The sequence below is a fragment of the Protopterus annectens genome, chromosome 11.part0, assembly GCF_019279795.1.
Source record: "Protopterus annectens isolate FY-2018-M chromosome 11.part0, PAN1.0, whole genome shotgun sequence".
NCBI classification, from domain to species: Eukaryota; Metazoa; Chordata; order Ceratodontiformes; family Protopteridae; genus Protopterus; species Protopterus annectens.
The window spans coordinates 1,379,692,984-1,379,713,847 of record NC_056745.1 but is presented as its reverse complement, the minus strand read 5'-3'; the positions used below and the strand labels follow the sequence as shown (position 1 = coordinate 1,379,713,847).

Genomic DNA, 20,864 nt, shown 5'->3' with positions numbered 1-20,864 from the left:
ACTTTGCTTTTCAACTGCCGTGCTTTCTTCAGAAACTGGGAGAGGAAGATAAGCATAAAGTAGACCAGAGGGCCAAGCGTGGACTAGAGCGTCTCTCGGTGACTGTCCTCGAGGGGGGATCAGGGCAAAATAGTTGCTGCACTTGTAGTTGGTTGGGGAGGCAAACAGGTCGCAGCAAGGCCGGCCCCAGAGGTTGAAAGTTTTTGCCGCTATCACAGGGTTGAGGGACCACTCATGAGGTTGTAGAATGCACCTGCTCAACTTGTCCACTATCACGTTGGAGCTCTCAGGAATGTGTGTTGCAACTGGAAAGTGGTTGGAAGCTATCGGCAATTGCCATATTCTCAAGGCCTCTCGGCATAACGGATAAAGATCTGATGCCCCTTTGCTTGATGATGTACCAGACCACTGACATGTCTGATTGGAACACAATAGTCCCTAACAGTAGGATGGAATGGAATGCTTGCAACGCTAGTAGCATCGCCCTCAGTTCCAGGACACTGATATGCAAAAGGGTCTCAGTCTCTGACCAGATGCCTTAGACCGAGTTTCCCTAACATAGTCCCCCCCTAACCCATCAGGGAGGTGTCCGTGGTCATGTTGGAAGTTTTGAGACGTCCACCAGAGCAAATCTTGCTTGCATCTCTGAGTTACACTTATCTGAAAAGACAAAGGGTGTTGTAGAGAGTACCACTAAGTGAGGAGCAACCACTCATGTGGAATCTGGCCAGGGGAACAATGGTGATCGAGGCTGCCATTGACCCCAAGAGTAGGAGTATGGACCGAGCGTAAGATTTGTGATGACAGAGCAGTGGCTGAACCTGTCGTATTCTTTAAAGTCTGTGATCCGGAAGAGATGCTGCGCAATTCCTCCTAACAGTACCCCGATTAATTCTAAAGATTGTGCTGGGGTCGTGTTGGGACTTCTCACAATTTTTAGTGATTCCCAGGCGTTGTGCTGCGAGGAGAGTGTAGTCTAGGGCTGCTTCCAGTAGGCGCTTGGTGAGGAGCCAGTCGTCTAGATATGGAAATGCCTGGAATCCTTGAAGTCGCAGGTGAGGGATGACCACTGCCATGCATTTGGTGAACACTCTGGGGGCTGTAGAGAGACCAAAGGGCAGTGCTCAAAATTGGTACTGACTGGCTCCTATGTGGAAGCGGAGGTATCTTCTTGAGCGCTTGTCCATTTTTATATGGTAATACGCATTTTGAAGATCTACAGAGCACATCCCATCATCTTCTTCCAGAAGAGGAAGGATAGACTGAACCGTGATCATACAGAATTTCTCCATCCAGAATTGGTCTCCAGTCCCCTGTCTTTTTTGGCACCAAAAAACCTAGAGTAAAAACCGGATCCTATCTGGTGTGGGGGGACCGTCTGGATGACTTTTTTTGTAGCCGCTTTCAGATTTCTTGTGCTGCTGCTTCCCTTTGAATAAGTGGAACGTCGGGTAAGTCTCTGGATGAGGTTGGACAGAGATGAAAGGGGATGTGATAGCCTCTGGATATTATCCATTGTACCCAAGAGTCGGTGGTTATGTTTCATTAGGCAGTGGGGTAGAAGGAAAAACGACCCCCGACCGCTTCCAGAAGTGAGCAGTCGGGCAACGCTTCAGGAGCGCTGATAGGGCTGGGAGAGAGAAAATCTCTGGAACCCTTGTTTCATGGACCTCCTATGCCCTGAAAGGGGTGTCTTCCATTGGAATCCCCCCCCTCTGCCTCTAGGGGAGAGCTTGGCACGTGCATCACGGAAAGAGCCCTGTGATTTTCTGTGCCACATCTTTCCGCTCCTCTGATTTCTGGACTAGAATCGTTGAGGAGTGAAGTGTCTGATACTAATGGCAGATAGGGTCTTGCCATCTTGTTTGCACCTTGCCAGCGCATCTTTAACTTTAAAGCCAAACAAAGAAGCAGCCTCGATGGAGGCTGTGAAGACTGGTAGAGAAGGGTGAAGGCTGCCAGCCTAGCCAGACAGAATTTTGCAGATAATTCTATCATTTGTAAATATGAATGTAAACTACAGGCTTGTTGTCTTAAATGTAAAGAAATACTGTTACATGTGGAACTGGAAATAAATGTGACAACAATGCACTCTACTGACCAAAGTAAAGATTGTGGTGATTCTTTGAAGTAGACAGTGGCGCCGAAAAGTCCAGATGAAGAAATTCTTTCTATTGTTTTAACCAAGAGTTAAGTTGCTAGATTTAAACATGCAAATATATTTTTATTGCTCTGTTCCTGACCAGCTGCAAGATAACAAAAGGGAGATGTTAAGAATATAAATACAGTTATAATGTGTAGCATGGGAACACCGGGAAGTGTAAAAGAAATGATGTAATGTTTATCAGAACTGCAGTTTCAATTTAAACAGAGAATCAGAAGGCATTAAGCATTTTTGTCTTAATCATACAACTCACAGCACTCTGCCTGTTTTCTTTAAGTAAGTTATCTTGGACTTGTTTTCTTTTATGGATAGTTAGAAATTATAAAGATTAGACCAAGTGTTTTTCTGTGATATCAGAACTGTACTACTGAATTCTTTTATGTATTTCTGTGTGATCTCTGAACTCTTGACTAGCACTGACTGTGTAGTAGAAAGTATTGTTTTGTGGTTTTATTTATTATTAAATATTTTAAAACATTTTAACTGTGGCTGGTTTGTGCAGAGATAGGTTAAGCTCTAGAGTACACTGCATGTATACAAGGATCATGTACCAAGTCACTCTGATAAGCCTTGAGACTGTTTAGTCATACTATCAATTGGATAATAATGTTGCACAGTATTAGACACCCTTTTAAGGGCCTTTGAGTAGCTGATAAGTATTAGCTGGGTGGTGGCAGGGTACTACCGTACAGTCTGGGTAAAAGGGGCACAGCTAGAGAACCTGTGCCAGCCTTCCCCAGAAGTGTCTGTGTGGTTGTATCTCAAAGTGTGTGTGTGTCAGCTACTTGGGCAGGGACACGAAGCACTGGTTGGACAGAGGGTGCTAGAGATTTTAGCTTGCCCAGCTAGGCTGAGATCTGGACCCTACAGCTGTGCCAGTGTGGAGTCTTATTGGGGACCTGGAGAGCAAGGGAGCAACCAGCCCCGGACTGACTGTGATATCTGTGTACTCTTAAGGGAACTTGCACTTTACTGTGTGTATTTGTTATCCTTTCCTCATACATGAGATGCCCTCTCTGGTGTTAGTGATGAGAATTGAGGCTCCTTGATTGCTGGGCCAGGGCACGGGCATCATATTAATTGTATGGCAGTGATGGGATATCCACATCATATATTAATTATCTGGCAAATACTAATTGGCTTGTTGTGGTGTGGGTAGAGTGAATCCTGTAGCTTGCGTACAGTGAGCTTTGAAGGTGTTTTTGTACTCTAACAGCCATGCAGTGAATACTCAGAGTTCAGATCACAATTGTTTTATTTCTTTTGTTAGCTTAGTTAGTCAGGGTGAGCAGGCAGCATGTCAGCAGAAGAGTATGGAAAGCAGACAGCTGGCGGAGATGTACCAGGCTAGGGGACTGGTACATGGAAACCTGACTAAGACAGACCTGATTGCAGCCTTGGTTACAGCTGCATCAGAAAACAGCAACCAGGAGGACAATCAGACTGGCAGTGGATATATAATTCCCTCGGAGAATGGACAGCTCAAAATTTCTGGAGTGGACTTAAAAATCCAGCTGGAGCTAAAGTTGGAGGCCTGGCGTGTGGAATTAGAAGCAAATGAGAGACTGTGACATTTGTAGGCAGAGGAGAATGAGAAACTGTTACGTCTGCAAGCTGAGGAACAAGAGAGACAAAGGCAGCATGGGAAGGAGATGCAGACTCTTCACCAGAGTCATGGAGGTAATAGGGAAGGGAGTAACTGGACCCCAGAAGCACAAAAGGTCAGTAGATTTCTTCCGCAGTTTAAAGAGAGGGATAATTTTGATAGTTTCATTCATATGTTTGAGAGGGTATGTAAAAAGTATGAAGTTGACCAAGGACTCTGGATACAGTTCCTGACCACCTTACTCCATTGTAAAGCTGTAACTGTTTTATCTAATATGTCTGACATTGCATGTTTTGATTATACTGCTGTAAAAAATTGTCTGTTAGAGGTTTTTTAAGCTAAGACCTGAAACGTATAGGAAAAGGTTTTGTGAGCATAGACCCAAGGCAAATGAAAGTGTGTGTGAATATGTTGCTGAATTGAGCACTTATTTCCATAGGTGGGTGAGTGGATGTCAGGTCACCACTTTTGAAGGGCTGGCCGACCTTTTGGTGCGGGAACAAGCCCTTAGCACTTTGCCTGAGGACATGAGGATCTGGTTAGCTGATGGACAATGTGCTACTTCAGATGAGTTGGGGAAGAAGGGAGACTTATACCTGGCAAGCAGGGCAGCCCTGCACAGGAAGGGGACCCCCAGTACTGCTCATGGGTCTAAAGGAACTCATGGTGGGCAGCACAGACTGCCACAACAGAATCTGCCAGTAGCAGGGGAAGCCACTAGTCCAGGTACACGTCCAGGAGCTAGGGTTAAATGTTTTGAATGCAACCAGTGGGGGCCATGTGGCATACAGGTGTCCAAAGAGGTAAGGTGAGGAAGCCAGTAAGTGAGAAAGACAAAACGCCAATAGTAGGTTGTCTTGGGACAACAAGGGTACCAAACTACCACCAGAGGGCACATCCTATTGTAGTGAAAGGCAAAGAGGCCATTGCCAAGAGAGAGACAGCTTCTGATATAACAATTGTAAAGCCTGCAATGGTTACAGAGTAGCACTACTTGCCTAGGCAGTCTACTCCAGTCAGGGCTTTAGGAGGGATCCCACTCCAAATACCTTTGGCTAGGGTTCACCTTGATTGGGAGGGTGGAAAAGGAAGCCAGCAAGTAGGTGTGTTTGAGGATACACCTGCAGATGTCCTGATAGGGAATGATTTTGATAGTGCAGTACCCTGTGCTTATGCAGTTGCATGCAGTCAGGCTTGGAGACAAGCATGTGGGTCTGATAGCCTGGGGAGACCCAGACAGACCGCATACTTGCAGCCAGGACTGGTGAGGTGGCTGCTTCAGGGAGGAAGCTATGCAGTAGCAGTGAGACTGAACGTGAGCCACAATTGCTTGTGGGTACTGATGTTCCCTTGGATAGACAGACTGCAAAGGTAGTGGTGAGTAGTAGTACCAAGGCTGACAGTGAGGCACCTGATTCTCAAGGAAAGGGGAATCTGTATACTGGGACAAAGGGTTACTATACAGAGAGTGGACCCCTGAGGGAGGGGCTAGAAGGTGAGAGAGTATAGCAATTGGTAGTGCCTAGAACCTACCATCTGGCACTTCTACCCATAACCCATGATATTCCCTTTGCAGGTCATATGGGCATAAAACATACAAAGAGGCGTATTATGCAGAACTTCTTTTGGCCTGGAATTTCCAGAGATGTAACAGGGTACTGCAGGACCTGTGAGCAGTGCCAAAAGGTAGGCAAGGCAGGAGACAAGGTGAGAGTGCCTTTGCCTGTGAATGAGGAGCCATTTCGGAGGGTAGCTATGGATATTGTGGGTCCTCTCAGTACCCCAAGTTCCACAGGGAAAAAGTATATCCTAGTGGTAGTGGATTATGCTACACGATACCCTGAGTCAGTGGCTTTGTCCTTCACTGAGGCAGAGAAGGTGGCAAATACTTTGCTAGAGATTTTCAGCAGGGTAGGTTTCCCAAAAGAAATACTGACTGACAGAGGTGCCAATTTCATGTCAGACCTGCTGGCTTGTCTGTGGAAGTCCTGTGGGGTGAAGCACAAAGACCACCACCTACCACCCCCAGACTAATGGTCTTGTCGAGAGGTTAAACTCTACAATCAAGTCCATGCTACGGGCATTTGCAGATCAGTTTAAGAGGGAGTGGGACAAATATATGCCCCATCTGTTTTTTGCTTACAGAGAGGTTCTCCAGGAATCCACAGGTTTTTATTCCCTCGAGTTGCTGTATGGGCATAGGGTGAGGGGACCTCTAGATTTAATTAGAGGTGAGTGTGAGTCTCACAAGGAGTCTGTTGTGGCATATGTCCTAAACCTCAGGACAAGGTTCAGGGAACTCATGGGTTTGGCCCAGGAGAACCTGGCAGAAGCCCAACAGAAAAAGGTGTGGTATGACAGGAATGCTCGAGCTAGAGTATGCTGTGGGGCAGCAGGTAATGGTTCTCATTCCTGTCAGACACAACAAGCTGGAAGCAGCTTGGGAGGGTCCCTACAAAGTGGTAAGAAAGGTAATAAGAAGTTATGTACTCACCATAACGTTCCATCTGAGTAGGTGGCTTCATTTGTCTGCAACCTGTGGGTCTTGGATCCGATATCGGATCCGAGCCGGCAACTTGTTTCATAGCTAATGGATCCAAGCTCCTAGCTCCTCCCCTCACCCATAATCCCCTGCCAACCCTCCATGACCTCAGATCAAGTTTGCCCCTCTATAGATACCCAAAAAGGGTATTCCAATAAACAACCTACATAGATCCATTTTGAAGGCCAGGGGGAAGGAGGGGGGGATGGTTGCAGACAAATGAAGCCACCTACTCAGATGGAACGTTATGGTGAGTACATAACTTCTTAATCTGAAGTAGGGACTTCATTTGTCAGCAACCTGTGGGACAGAGTCCCCAGCTACCTGAATCTTGGGTGGCCATCATGGAAGGATATTGCGGAGCACCGCAGAGCCAAAGGATGCTCTCCCTCTAGAAATTACGTCCAGTTTGTAGTGGTTAATAAAGGTATGAGATGAGGCCCAAGTGGCTGCCGAACAAATATCATCCAACGGAACTCTAGATTTGAAGGCAGCAGAAGTAGAGATGGAACGAGTGGAATGTGCGCGAACTCCTTCAGGTGCGGGACTCCCAGAAGCTTGGTACGCTAAAAGAATACATTGGGAAATCCAGCGTGACAAGGAGATTTTTGACACTGCTTTCCCCAAATTAAATTTGGCAAAGGAAATGAACAGCTGGTCGGATTGCCTGTGACCAGCCGTCCTATGAGTATAAAAATGTAGCTGCCTATGAACATCTAATGAGTGCAGCTTGTACTCTCCTTTATTCTGATATTTAGGAAAGAAGACCGGTAGATTTATGGATAAATTTATATTGGTATCTGATGCTATTTTGGGAAGGAAGGAGGGACTGGTCCTGAGGTACACTCTGTCCGGATGGAAAATCAAGTAAGGAGGTTTCACAGAAAAGGCTTGAAGCTCCGAAACTCTTTTCACTGAAGTAATGGCTACAAGGAATGCGGTTTTCCAGGACAAGTATTTGAGATCCACTGAAGCAGCAGGTTCAAATGGGGGAGCAGTCAGGACTTGAACTAGTGAAAGATCCCAAGGGGGTACGGCTTCTTTTATAGGGGGTCTGAGCAGAAAGGTACCCTTGAGAAAGGTTTTACACAATTTGGCTGACATCAAGGGCCCTGTGTCATGTCCCACATGGTAATGGGAGATGGCAGCCAATTGTACTTTTACAGTTGAGCAACTAGCGCCTTCCTGAAAAAGTCCGGTTAGGAAGTCTAGTATGGATGGAAGAGGGGCCGTAAAGGGATCTAGGTTATGATGCTCCGCCCAGACGGAGAAACGTTTCCATTTACTGCGGTACACTTTCCTGGTGGAAGGTTTATGCGCTGCCACGAGGATGGCTTTGACTGGTGAAGAGATACTGGGAGTCCTAACTAGGAGTGGAACTGGAGCAACCAAGCTGTCAGCTTCAGACTGTCCAGATTTGGGGTCGACAAGCCCGACGGATGGGCAATTAGATCCGGACTGGGATCCAGAATCCAAGGGGGATTCACTAGGTGAGGCCACAGGTAAGGGAACCAAGTTTGCCGAGGCCAGAATGGGGCAATGAGGATCATCCTGCTCCCCAACCGCGCGAGGCTTTCTGTAAGAGTTGTAGCATCAGGGGCAGAGGAGGATAGGCATAAAGTAGACTGGGCGGCCAAGCATGCACCACAGCATCTCTTGGTGTTTCCCCTGGAGGGGGAATCAGAGCGAAGAAATTCTCGCATTTGGTGTTTGAGGGAGAGGCAAAAAGATCACAGCAGGGTTGCCCCCATATTGCGAATATCTTCTTCGCTACTAGTGGGTTGAGAGACCACTCGTAAGGGGTAAGAATGGTGCAGCTGAGTTTGTCCGCTAGGGTGTTGGCCCACCCCGGAATGTGCGTTGCAATCAGAAAGTGGTTGGTGGAAATTGCCCATTCCCACACTCTCATGGCTTCGCGGCATAGAGGGTAAGACCTGGTTCCCCCCTGTTTGTTGATGTACCAGACAACAGACATGTTGTCCGACTGAATTGCAATAGTTCCTACGGGGAGGAGATTCTGAAGTGCTTGCAACGCATACAGCACCGCTCTCATCTCCACAACGTTGATATGCAGGGAGGTCTCTGTATCGTTCCACGTGCCTTGGATGGTCCTGCCTGAATAATGCCCCCCCCCACCCGAGGCGGGAGGCATCTGTGGTCACCGTGGCGAGAGGGGGAGGGGTGCAGAAGGGTCGGCCCGTATGGAGATCCGGAGCATGAAGCCACCATAATAGGGCCCTCCTGCAAGCCTTGCTGATAGCGATGTGGTGATGGAGAGGAAAAGACTGAAAGGACCATTGCGCTAGAAGGGTCCACTGCAGTACCCTCATGTTCAGGCGGGCACATGGAAGGAGCATTATCGCTGCCGCCATGGAGCCCAGTGCCCTCAGGACCAATTCCGCCGGTGGGGCTTCTGACTGGAGGATGGCCCGCACATGAAGTTGCAAATTCCGTAGTCGTTCCGACGTCAGGAAGGCTCGTAGATCTCTGGTGTCTATTCTGGCTCCTATACATTCTATGACTTGTGTCGGGGCCAGAAAAGATTTGTCCGCATTGATCATGATGCCTAATTGGGGGGCTAGGCAGAGAAAGAAATCTCTGGCTGAGCAAAGTAGATGCCTTGTTGGGGCGGTCAGGAGCCAGTTGTCCAGGTACGGGAAGACCTGCATTCCCTGGAGTCTCAGGTGGGCCGCTAACACCTTGGTGAACACCCTGGGGGCTGTGGTGAGGCCAAAGGGAAGGACAATGAACTGGTAGTGACTGGCTCCCAGCCGGAAGCGGAGAAACCTCCTGGATCGTCTGTCCATTAGAATGTGGTAGTACGCATCCTTGAGGTCTATAGAACACATCCAATCGTTCTCCCGTAGGAGGGGGAGAATAGACTGAAGAGTGACCATTCGTAATTTTTCCTTGGTTACCGACAGGTTCAAACGGGACAGGTCTAGGATTGGTCTCGAGTCCCCAGTCTTTTTTGGCACCAAAAAGAACCTGGAGTAGAACCCCAATCCGAGCTGGTCTTGGGGGATGGGCTGGATGGCTCTTTTTTCTAGCAGCTGCTGAATTTCTGCGCTTGCAGCCTCCGTCTGATCGGGAGGTACATCGGGGGGGGGTTCCTGATTTTGGAGACATGAAGTATTGGAATTTTGTACCCTCTGGATATAATTCTAAGTACCCAGCGGTCTGACGTGATGGACTCCCATGCCGCTAGGTGCTCTGAGAAGCGCCCCCCGACTGCCTCCAGAGTGGAGCAGCTGGGCAACCCTTCAGGGCTGCTGCTTGGGTTGGTCAGAGAAGGGTTCTCTGGACCCAAAGTTCCTCGGAGCCCCTCTGCCCCTGGGGCAGCGTCCTCCCTGTCCTCCTCTGCCACGGAAGGACTGGTTGTCCGGAGCGGGTTGGGAGTGTTGCGATTTCCGGAACCACATCTTCTGACCCTTTTGGTTCTTCAAAAAGGACCGCTGGGGAGCAGAGAAGCGGACTCCGACGGCAGACAATGTCTTCCCATCCTTCTCGCTCTGGACTAGTGTCTCGCGAACCGTTTTGCCTAACAGGGCAGAACCATCGAAAGGGGCGTTCGCAAAGGACGCTTTAAAAGGCTCCGCAAAGTCACAATGCCGGAGCCAAGCCTGACGTCTCATGACTAGGCCTGCTCCGCTAGCTCTAGCGGCTCCCTCAGTGGCGTGGGACAATAGCCGCATAGAGGTATTCGAAATAGATCTCAGAGTGGCCATTCGGGTGGAGTACAACTGTTTGTCCTCCGCCGACATGGACTCAGGCGGGAAGGCAGCGTATTCTTTGATAAGATCCCGCTGCATCCTGATGACGTGTGCCATATAGTTCAGGGACCTTACCGAAAAGGTCGCTGAACTAAAAACTTGCATCCCTAAGTGATCCATCGAGTGGGACTCCTTGCTCGGTGGATGGACTGAGGGGCTCTCCTGAGCTAGTTCCCTCTTCGTAGCTGCCGCCGTCAACATGGCATCTACGGGGGGACCGGTCTGCGGCGGGGGCTCAGTATCCTGTCCGGGCATTTAGGGACTGGCTCCACGGTGTCTGGGTCCTTCCACGCCCTGGTGGTAAGGTCCACCAGGGGGTCGGCCGGAGGGGACACCCAAGAGGTAGACGGGCCTGCTTCGAATGCCTCCAGAAACACAGACTCATCGGAGGAAGCCTTGGGGGAAGACCACCCACCCACCTCTGATCCTAAGCATTTCCATGATGTCTCCAAAGGAGACATCCTCAGGGGGTGATCTTGGGGAGCCTTCCCCTTCATCCAAGTCCGTGTCCTCGGTTAAGGACTCAGGGGAGTCCACGTGCCTCCTATTGCACTTGCGCTTGCAAGGCACTTCCTCGGGGGGGGGGGGGGCTGTCCGAGAAGGTCTCGCCAGCAACATCCTGTTCCAATGGAACAACCTGGGACATCGAAGCAGGCTGTCCCTGTGGCTGGGTGATGGAAGCCTGGCCCAGCAGAGAGGGAGTGCAGGGTGGAGCAGAGACAAGAGCCGGGGGTCCGGATGCTCTCGACAGAGCCCTCTCCACTACATCGAAGGCCGAGGGGGAACCGCTCTCCCTGGGCTCCGAGAGCCGACTCCCACTCGGATCCGATGAAGGGATCGGAGCCGGCGCCGAGACCATCGGATCCGAAGGACCAGTGTGCTCCGACCTGGACGGAGCCGAAGGCACACTGAATCCCTCGGATCCGAAGCTTGGCCCATGGCTCCGAGAGGTCAGATCCGACAGACTCGAGGGCAGGGTCGGATCCGAAGTACCAAGTACTGTTGGCGCCGACCCACCCCCGGCTCCAACGCTGCCCGGCTCCGAACGCTCCGAACCCGGGTAGCGGGTCGGAGAAGGAGCAATTGGAGCAAAAAAGGGTGTCAAGCTCCCCCCCGAAGGGGGGGGGGAGCAAGAGCACTCCCATCTGCAGCTGGGCCTGGATGAACCTTCGCATCATCCGGTCCAAGTCTGCATCTGACATACTGTAAGTCTATCTCGATGAGGCCACCGAGGCAGGCCTGGAATGCCGCCTCGATGGAGATCGGGCCTCCTCCTCCTCGGGTCCTGGGGAGAAACAAGGAGATCGGAGCCGAGGAGGAGGAGACCTAGAAGCTGTGGAGAGAGAAGCCCGCTTAGCCAGTGGGGCCGAAGCGGAGGTCTCGGCCCGCCGCTTGTGGTGCTTCTCCCTCAGTTTCTCCCTCCTAGCCTCCCTGTCCTCTGGCGCTTTAGCGGGAGTTTGAGTCCCGGCCGAAGGAAGGGGGGCAGGAGTGGCAATCACCACAGCCTGTGGTAGTGCCACGGGAGGAGCGGGGGCCGAAGCAGAGTCCGGGGGCAAAAGTCCCACCAGGACCAGCTTCGACCTCCGCTCTTTCAGTGCCCTGAGGTTGAACGCTTCACAAATGGTACAGCCTCAGGAGAGGTGTTCAACCTCAAGGCACCGAACGTACCGAGTGTGGCCATCAGCCGGGGAGAGCTTATGGCCACACACAGTACATTTTGAAAAAATGGCTTTTGGGGCCTCAGCCATACTTGAGGAAAGAAAACAAGGACTACACAGACACACAGGCCCCAAAACAGAAACACACACACACTCACTAACGGCCAGCGAAGGGAGGGAAAAAACTATATAAAAAGATATAAAATACAGGGAACCTGACTCTTACACACTTTTTAAAGCTAACGACAGGGAAAGTGGAAGAAAAATACACTTATCTGAAAATACTCGCTAAGAGCTCAAAAATCCAGCTACTCACAAGCGCGGCAAACTAGATCTGGGGTCATGGAGGGTTGGCAGGGGATTATGGGTGAGGGGAGGAGCTAGGAGCTTGGATCCATTAGCTATGAAACAAGTTGCCGGCTCGGATCCGATATCGGATCCAAGACCCACAGGTTGCTGACAAATGAAGTCCCTACTTCAGATGTGATGTTAACTACATGGTGGAACTGCTAGGCAGACAGCAGAGGCACAAATTGTACCATGTTAACATGATGAAACCTTATCATGATAGGGAGGCCCTTGTGCTGAGCATTTGCAGTGGTTGCAGGAGTCGTCTGAGGGAGATCTGGGGACTGATGATCTCAGTGAGGCTCAGGCTAACATCTCAATGGAAGGGATAGCAATGTCCCAGCAGCTATCCCCTACCCAGGTTTGAGAAATCCGAGCAGTGTTGCAGGAATTTGGGGATATGTTCACTGGGAAACCAGGGTGCACCCACCTAGTGCAGCACCAGCTGGATACAGGACCCCAAAGGCCTATTAGGCAGGCCCCTTATAGAGTGCCTGAGAGAGAGTCAAACAGACGCTGAGAAAGGAGGTACAGGAGATGTTGGAACTAGGGGTGATTCAAGAGTCCAAAAGTCCCTGGGCCTCTCCAGTGGTGCTGGTGCCAAAGAAGGATGGCAGCACCAGGTTCTGTGGGGACTACAGGAAATTAAATTGTCACACAGAGTCAGATGCTTACCCCATGCCTAGGACAGATGAGGCCCTAGAGCAGCTGGGTGGGGCTTAGTATCTTAAAACCATTGATCTTACCAAGGGTTACTGGCAGGTGACCTTGACTCCCAGTGCTAGGAAGAAGTCAGCCTTTGTGACTCCTTTTGGCTTGTATGAGTTCACAAAAATGCCCTTTGGGATGAAGAATACCTCAGTGACTTTCCAGAGGCTGGTAGATCATATCCTAGCAGGAGCAAGAGGGCTTGGCCCTTGCTTACCTAGATGATATTGCCATCTACAGCCATTCCTGGCAAGAGCACCTTCAGCATGTCAGGGAGGTGTTGGGCAGACTACAGAGGGCAAGGTTGACCATTAATCCGAGCAAATGTCAGGTGGGTATGGCAGAGGTCTCCTACCTAAGACATAGAGTGGAGAGTGGTAAGATAAGGCCAGAACCTGCCAAAGTGAAAGCCATTCAGGCATGGCCTGCACCTGTTACGACAAAGCAGGTGAGGGCATTTTTAGGGACAGCAGGGTACTACAGAAAGTTCATCCCCAGTTATAGTACCATAGCTGCTGCCCTCACAGACCTGACAAGGAAGAACATGCCAGATAAGGTAGTGTGGACCCCAGCATGTGAGCAGGCATTCCAGAAGCTTAAAGAAGCTTTGGGAGGAACTCCTGTGTTACCCAGCCCAGATTACAGCAAAGAATTTGTTGTGCAGGTGGATTCTTCAAACCATGGGGTGGGGGCTGTACTTAGCCAGATTTCTTCAGAGGGGGAAGACCACCCAGTGGTTTATCTCAGTCGTAGGCTCCAACCCAAAGGGGAATGCTATGCATCTGTAGAAAAAAAAAGAAGTTATGTACTCACCATAATGTTCTTTGTTTGTAGTCCATCTCGCCCTTCAATCTTACTGATGGGATCAGAGCCGATCCTCGGCTCCGACTAGGCTTATTTACAAGCTTGAAGTCTTCTAGTTGGCTCGTGGCTAGGTATGTATCCCATGGTGCACCAGTACAATCCCGAGATCTTGTTTGCTGCTAAGAGAAATAATAACAAACATACATAAAGAAGCCAATGATAAAAGGTCTCCAGTGAATAATAATATTTTTCTGTCTCCAGGTACTTCCAGGACGGGGGTAGAAGGGTGGGTTCATATGAATGAAGGGCGAGATGGACTACAAACATGGAACGTTATGGTGAGTACATAACTTCTTTATGTTCTGTAGTACTATCTCGCCTTCATTCTTTCTGATAGGACAGCGTCCTTAGCACCTTATTCTTGAGTGGCTCAAGGAAAAATACCCCTGAGTACCGTGGAACCAAAGGATGCTCTACCCCTGGAGGTTAAATCCAATTTGTAATGAGTAATAAATGTGTGAGGGGTAGCCTAAGTTGCTGCTGCACAGATATTATCAAGTGGGACCCTGGCTTGAAAGGCTGCAGAGGTAGACTGAGATCTAGTAGAATGAGCCTTGATTTTGAAAGGTAAAGGCCTACCCTCAGAGGTATAAAAGTAAGCTATACAGCTAGAGATCCAATTTGAGAGGGTCACTTTGGAAACTGGTAAACTGACCTGGATTCAGAGAAGGAAATGAATAATTGATCTGATTTCCTGAATTCCTTAGTCCGGTGCAAATAAAAACGTAATTGTCTATGGACATTCAAATGATGAAACCTGTACTCTGCTGCGTTGGAATGATTTGGGAAGAACACGGGAAGTTCTATGGATTGTTTCAAAGTGTTATGGGAACAGACCTTGAGGACAAAGGAAGGATTAGTACGAAGAGATACTCTGTCTTTGTGAAAAATTAGATAAGGGGGTTTTACAGACAATACTTGTAACTCTGACACCCATATGGCAGATGTGATAGCCACCAGAAACAAAGTCTTCCAAGACAGAAATTTCAAAGGTGATGAATGAGAAGGCTCAAAGGGCGGAGACGTCAATTTGGATTCACAAAATTCAAATGCCGTGAAGCTACAGGTTCTTAAAATGGGGGTCTTAATGTGGCACCTTTGAGGAAGGTTTTGTACAGCCTATGTGACATCAGATTAGAATCTTGTATGCCTAGATAAAAATTAGAAATCTCTGCCAACTGAACCCTGATAGGGGCAGCCACAGATCCATGGTGGAAAAGCTCAGACAGAAATTCCAAAACCACCGGAATGGAGGTGGTATAAGGGTCAACATTCTTTTTTTCAGCCCAGACAGAGAATCTCCTCTAGTTACTGGAATACAGTCTCCTAGTGGAGGGTTTATGAGAGGACATTAGGATAGGAGTCACGGAGGGTGAGAAGTCGTGAAGCCTGACTAGGGATGGAACTGGAGCAGCCAAGCTGTCAAACTGAGGGTGTGAAAAGCAGGATGAAGCGAGCCTGACATGTGCGTCAAGAGATCTGATGAGGCCAGTAAGAAGCAATGAGGATCAGTTTGCTTCCCAGCTGTTTCGCTTTCTGAATAACCTTGGGTATGAGAGGAAAAGGAGGAAAAGCATAAAGGAGACCCAGGGGCCAATCATGAACAAGTGCGTCTCTTGGTGACTCCCCCGGAGGAGGGATGAAGGAGAAATAGCTGCTGCATTTGGCATTGATCGAGCTGGCAAAGAGATCGCAGCAAGGCTGTCCCCATCTGCGGAAAATCTGCTCCGCTATTTCCGGTTTCATAGACCACTTGTGAGGCATCAAGATTGCCCGGCTGAGCTTATCGGCTATCACGTTGGTTGTCCCTGGAATGTGCATTGCCACCAGAAAATGCTGAGACGATATTGCCCATTTCCAAACTCGAATGGCCTCTCGACAGAATGGGTATGATTTGGTTCCGCCTTGTTTGTTGATATACCATACTACCAACATGTTGTCTGATTGTATCACAATCGTTCCAAGAGGCAAAAGGTTGTGAAGTACTTGCAAAGCTAGGAGCACCGCCCTCATCTCTAGAACGCTGATATGCAGGTGAGCCTCGTAATCTTGCCATGTGCCTTGGACCGTCCTGCCTAGATAATGCCCCCCCATCCTATCTGCGATGCATCCGTGGTCACAGTGGCAACGGGTTGGCGAGGGACAAATGAAGTGCCTGTGGTTAACTGGTTGGGTTGAGTCCACCAAATGAGGTCCTTCTTGTAAAATTCTGTCAGCAGTATGTGATGCGATAATGGTAGGTGTTGAAAAGACCACTGGGACGACAACAGCTACTGAAGAACCCTCATGTGTAGTCTGGCTAGCGGCACTAGTAGCATGGTGGAAGCCATGGTCCCTAGAAGCTTCAGAATAGTCTTGGCCTTGACCTTTCGTAGGGGGAGAAGACGACGTTGAATTTGAAGAACCAGATTCTGTGCCCTTTCTACTGGAAGATGAGCCAACATGTGTACTCTCTCTGCGGCTATAAAATTCACAAATTGAGAGGGCAATAAGGCAGATTTTTCCTAGTTGATAGAAATCCCCAACTGGGCACAAAGTTGAATGGTAGCGTCCCTGGTCTGAAGAAGTAGATGCCTGGTGGTGGGGGCGGTCAGGAGCCAGATGTCCAGATATGGAAACACCTGGAAATCTCGACGTCTCAGGTGAGCTGTCACTACTGCCATACACTTGAACACCCTGGGGGCTGTGGCGAGACCAATTGGTAGAGCACAAAACTGGTAATGACTGGCTCCCAGCCGGAAGCGTAGATGACTCCTCAACACCTTGTCCATTTTTATGTGGTAGTAAGCATCTTGGAAGTCTATTGAGCACATCCAAGTGTCTTTCCCTAATAACGGGAGTATAGACTGCAGCGTCACCATCTGGAACTTGTCCTTCTTTCCTGATTCATTCAATCTGCTGAGGTCCAAGATGGGCCTCCAGTCCCCTGTACGTTTTGGGACCAAAAAGAATCTGTAATAAGTTCCGGATCCTATTTGGTCTGCTGGGACGGTTTGGATGACTATTTTTCCAGCAACTTGTTAACCTCCACAGTTGCCTGATCCCTGTGGTTGGGTGGAACATCCGGGATCCTCTTGGGAACATAGGGTGGCAGAGAAATGGGTATGACATAACCTCTGGTAATAATTCTTTGTACCCATTTGTCTTGAGTGATACTTAGGCCAGGCTTCTGGATATAAAGAAATGCTACCCCCGACCGGCTCCAGAGAAGCACAGTCAGGCCCCACATCAGAAGCGCTGGTAAGGCCGGCCCTGAAACGCATTGTGGCCTCCCTGGTTTTGCGGTCCGCCCCTGCCTCTAGGGTGATGTCTACCATTTCCTCCTCTGCCTCTGAAGGAGGAGTCACCCTGTGCATCTTGGAACAACCTCTGGGATTTCTTGAACCACATTTAATCACCTCTCTGACCCTTAGGGTATGGTCTAGAGGGGACAGTAAAACGTACTACTATGGAAGAGAGTGTTTTTCCTTCTTGCTCACACCGGGTGAGTGTGTCCTTTACCTTGTGTCCAAACAATGAAGAACCGTTGAAGGGAGTGTTGTTAAAGGTAGACTTGAACAGTTCTGCAAAATTACACAAACGCATCCAGGAATAATGCCTTAGGGAAATTCCTGAACCCGCTGCTCTACTCGCTCCATTGGCTGCATACGAGATAAGCCTCATGGACGAGCTGACAACAGAGTTCAAGGTAGACAACTGGGTAGACACCTTGTCAGGGACTCCCTCAGTACATGCACCTTGTAGAGAATCACCTAGCTCTAAGGAGATCTCTCTGAAGCCTCGTGAAGTGTGTAAGGTAGTTCAGCAATCTAAGAGTAAATGCCACTGACGAGAAGATACGCTTCCCATATCTGAACGTTAGAGACTCCTTATTTGGCGGATGAACAGAAGAAGTTTCCGCTAGCTCCTTCTTAGTGGCCGCCGCCGCCACCACCATGGCATCTATGGGAACACCTTTAGACAAAAATTCCTTTTCCCTGGGCGCAGAAAGAAACTTATTTGGTCTCCTGGGGACTGGCTCCACGGCATCAGGAGTACCCCACACCTTCCGTCTAGCTCCATCAGTTCAAAGGGTGGAGAGACCCAAGAGGCTGAAGGTTGAGACCCGAAAGCCTTCAGGTAACACTGACTCCTCCATCAGAAGGGGTGACAGTGGGCCAGCCGCACCTCAGCTTAAGGATTTCCAAGATGTCTACAAAGGAGATATCAGAGAATGACTTGGGGGACCCTTCTGACTCCTCGAGGTCAGAGTCCGAGGTAAGAGACTCATCCTGGGAGTCTACATGCTTCCTCTTGCATGTCCTCTTCTGTTGGGGCTCCTCGGAAGGATATTCCAGGGAGGTCTTGGAAGAGTGGGGGCCACCAGCTGGTGGCTCCTGAGGCTGTGGGTCTCTGCTGTCCAGAGAGAGAGCAGGAGCTGAGACAGAAGTAGGTGCCCTAGGGGAAAGATTGTCGGTACCCCTGGTAGGAGCTGATGATCGGGATAGCACACTCATCATCATCTCAAATGCCGAACTCTCCAGCTCTGAAGACCTCCTCGGCTCAGAGGAGACAGAGAATGCCATCGGTTCCACAACCATCAGCTCTGAGACAGACGTAGGGTCTGAGCTCACCCTTGCCGACGCACCGAGAGGAAGGCTTGGAACAGAAGAGGTTCGGTTCCAGGCATCCCTGTCGGGGCCGACTGGGGAGCTTTGGCTCCTAGACACCATGGACGGCACCGAGTGTCGGAGCAAAACTCGGCTCCAAAACAACCTCAGGGGGAGCTGGAACCAAGGGTTCCACCAGCGGTACCAAACACTCTGGCTCCGAAAGACCAGCATGGCTCGGAGGAGGAATCACTGAAGGGGGGAAACAGACTCAAGTGGCCCCAGAACTGACTGGGTCAGAGCCAACAATAATTTTAAAGCCAGATGGCTTATGGTCCTTGCCTTCCTTAGACATCTCACAGAGTATGAACTCACACACACACAGGAAAGAACGTGAGAGTACTAGGTCCTCTAACTTAAACGGGCCTAGCCCTACAGGAACCGGTAAAGAAACACTACAAGGACTAGGTCCTCTAACTTAAACGGGCCTGGCCCGGGTAGGAAAGAAAGGAAAGCTAGGTCCTCTAAAATGGACCTAGGTGGATAAAGAAACAAGGAGAGAGACTCGCGCACACAACAGAACAGGAATACAGTCTAATCTGTGGAAAATACAAAGAACAAGGTCAACAGAACCTCATTCTGTCTGCAACACTAACAGGAATATCAGTTAAGCAGAAAGCACTGCAAAAAAGTTAGTACTTATAGCTATTTAAACAAGCACACAGCCTAAACTAAGTGCAAAAGGCGCCTACAACTACTAATATCAAAAGTATGAAAAGAGTAATATAACAACCAAGAGAAAAATGGCACACAGGATACCAAGTAGTACAAGGTCAATGGCCAACTGTACTTAAAGAAATTGAACACAAACGACGCTCTAATAAATGTTAACTATTCTAACTGCAAAGACTACACTAACTATAACTATACAATGCTATATAACGCTATCAAAGTGAATAGAAGATTTATCCAAAAATGTCTGAAGGAAATGTGCAAGACTTAGCCACGGCCAAGAAGAAGCACATCCCAACTCGATGCAGCAAACAAGATCTGGGGATTGTATTGGTGCACCATGAGATACCTACATAGCCACGAGCCAACTAGAAGACTTCGAGCTTATAAAAAGGCAGAACCGGAGCTGAGGATCGGCTCCGATCGCATCAGTAGGAATGAAGGTAAGATAGGACTATAGAACATGGAATGTCTATAGCCATAGTGTGGGCACTGCAAAAACTTCAGCTTTATCTGTATGGAAAGAAATTCACTGTTATGACAGATCACAACCCCCAAATTTGGTTAAACAGAGCCAGACAGCAAAATGCCAAGTTGCTAAGATGGAGCCTAGGGTTGCAAGCATATATGTCATGTCAGTGCAGCAAAGCAGTGGGGTTAGCAATGCCAATGCAGATGGGCTCTCAAGACAGGGAATGGGGTGAGGTACACTCAGATAGACCTAACCCTCTCAAGCGGCGATTCTCAAGGGTCAACTGAAAAACTAGCTTGAGTTCTCCAGGGGGGAGAAATGTGAAGACTGGTAGAGAAGGGTGACTGCTGCCAGCATAGCCAGATAGAATTTTGCAGACAATTCTGTCATTTGTAAATATGAATGTAAACTACAGGCTTGTTGTCTTCAATGTAAAGAAATACTGTTACATGTGGAACTGGAAATAAATGTGACAACAGTGCACTCTACAGACCAAAGTAAAGCATGTGATGACCCTTTGAAGTAGACAGTGGTTCCGAAAAGTCTAGATAAGAAATTCTTTCTATTGTTTTAACCAAAAGTTAAATTGGTAGATTTAAACATGCAAATGTATTTTTATTGCTCTGTTCCTGACCAGCTACAAGATAACAAAAGGGAGATGTTAAGAATGTAAATGCAGTTAATGTGTAGCCTGGAAACACCAGGAAAGTGTAAAGGAAATGATGTAATGTTCATCAGAACTGCAGTTTCAAATTAAACAGAGAGAATCAGAAGGCATTAAGTATTTTTGTCTTGATCATCCAACTCACAACACTCTGCCTGTTTTCTTTAAGTTATCCTAGACTTGCGTTTTCTTTTAGGGATAGCTAGAAACTAGAAAGATTACACTAAGTGTTTTTCTGTGATATCAGAACTGTACTACTGAATTATTTTAAGTATTTCTGTGTGATCTCTGAACTCTTGACTAGCACTGACTGTGTAGTAGAAAGTATTGTCTTGTGGTTTCAATTATTTATTATTAAACATTTTAAAACATTTTAACTGTGGCTGGTTTGTGTAGAGAAAAGTTAAGCTCTAGAATACAATGCATGTATATAAGGATCCTGTACCAAGTCACTCTAATAAGCTTTGAGACTGTTTAGTCATAGTACCAATTGGATAATAAGTTTGCACAGTAATAATTGGACACCCTTTTAAGGGCCTTTGAGTAACTGATAATTATTAGCTGCGTGGTGGTGGGTACTACCACACAGTCTGGGTAAAAGGGGCACAGCTGGAGAACCTATGCCAGCCTTCTCCAGAAGTGTCTGTGTGGATGTATAAACTCTTATTTCAAAGTGTGTCAGCTACTTGGGCAGAGACACGAAGCACTGGTTGGACAGAGAGGGTGCTGAAGATTTTAGCTTGC

The 20,864-nt window shown here is 48.5% G+C and overlaps 1 protein-coding gene across 1 annotated transcript in view; it reads right to left on the bottom strand.

Annotated features, from left to right (window-relative positions):
• The window catches only part of CEP41 (centrosomal protein 41), a 1,035,505-nt gene that overhangs the window by 162,155 nt on the left and 852,486 nt on the right, over positions 1-20,864 (bottom strand). The window lies entirely within an intron of this gene.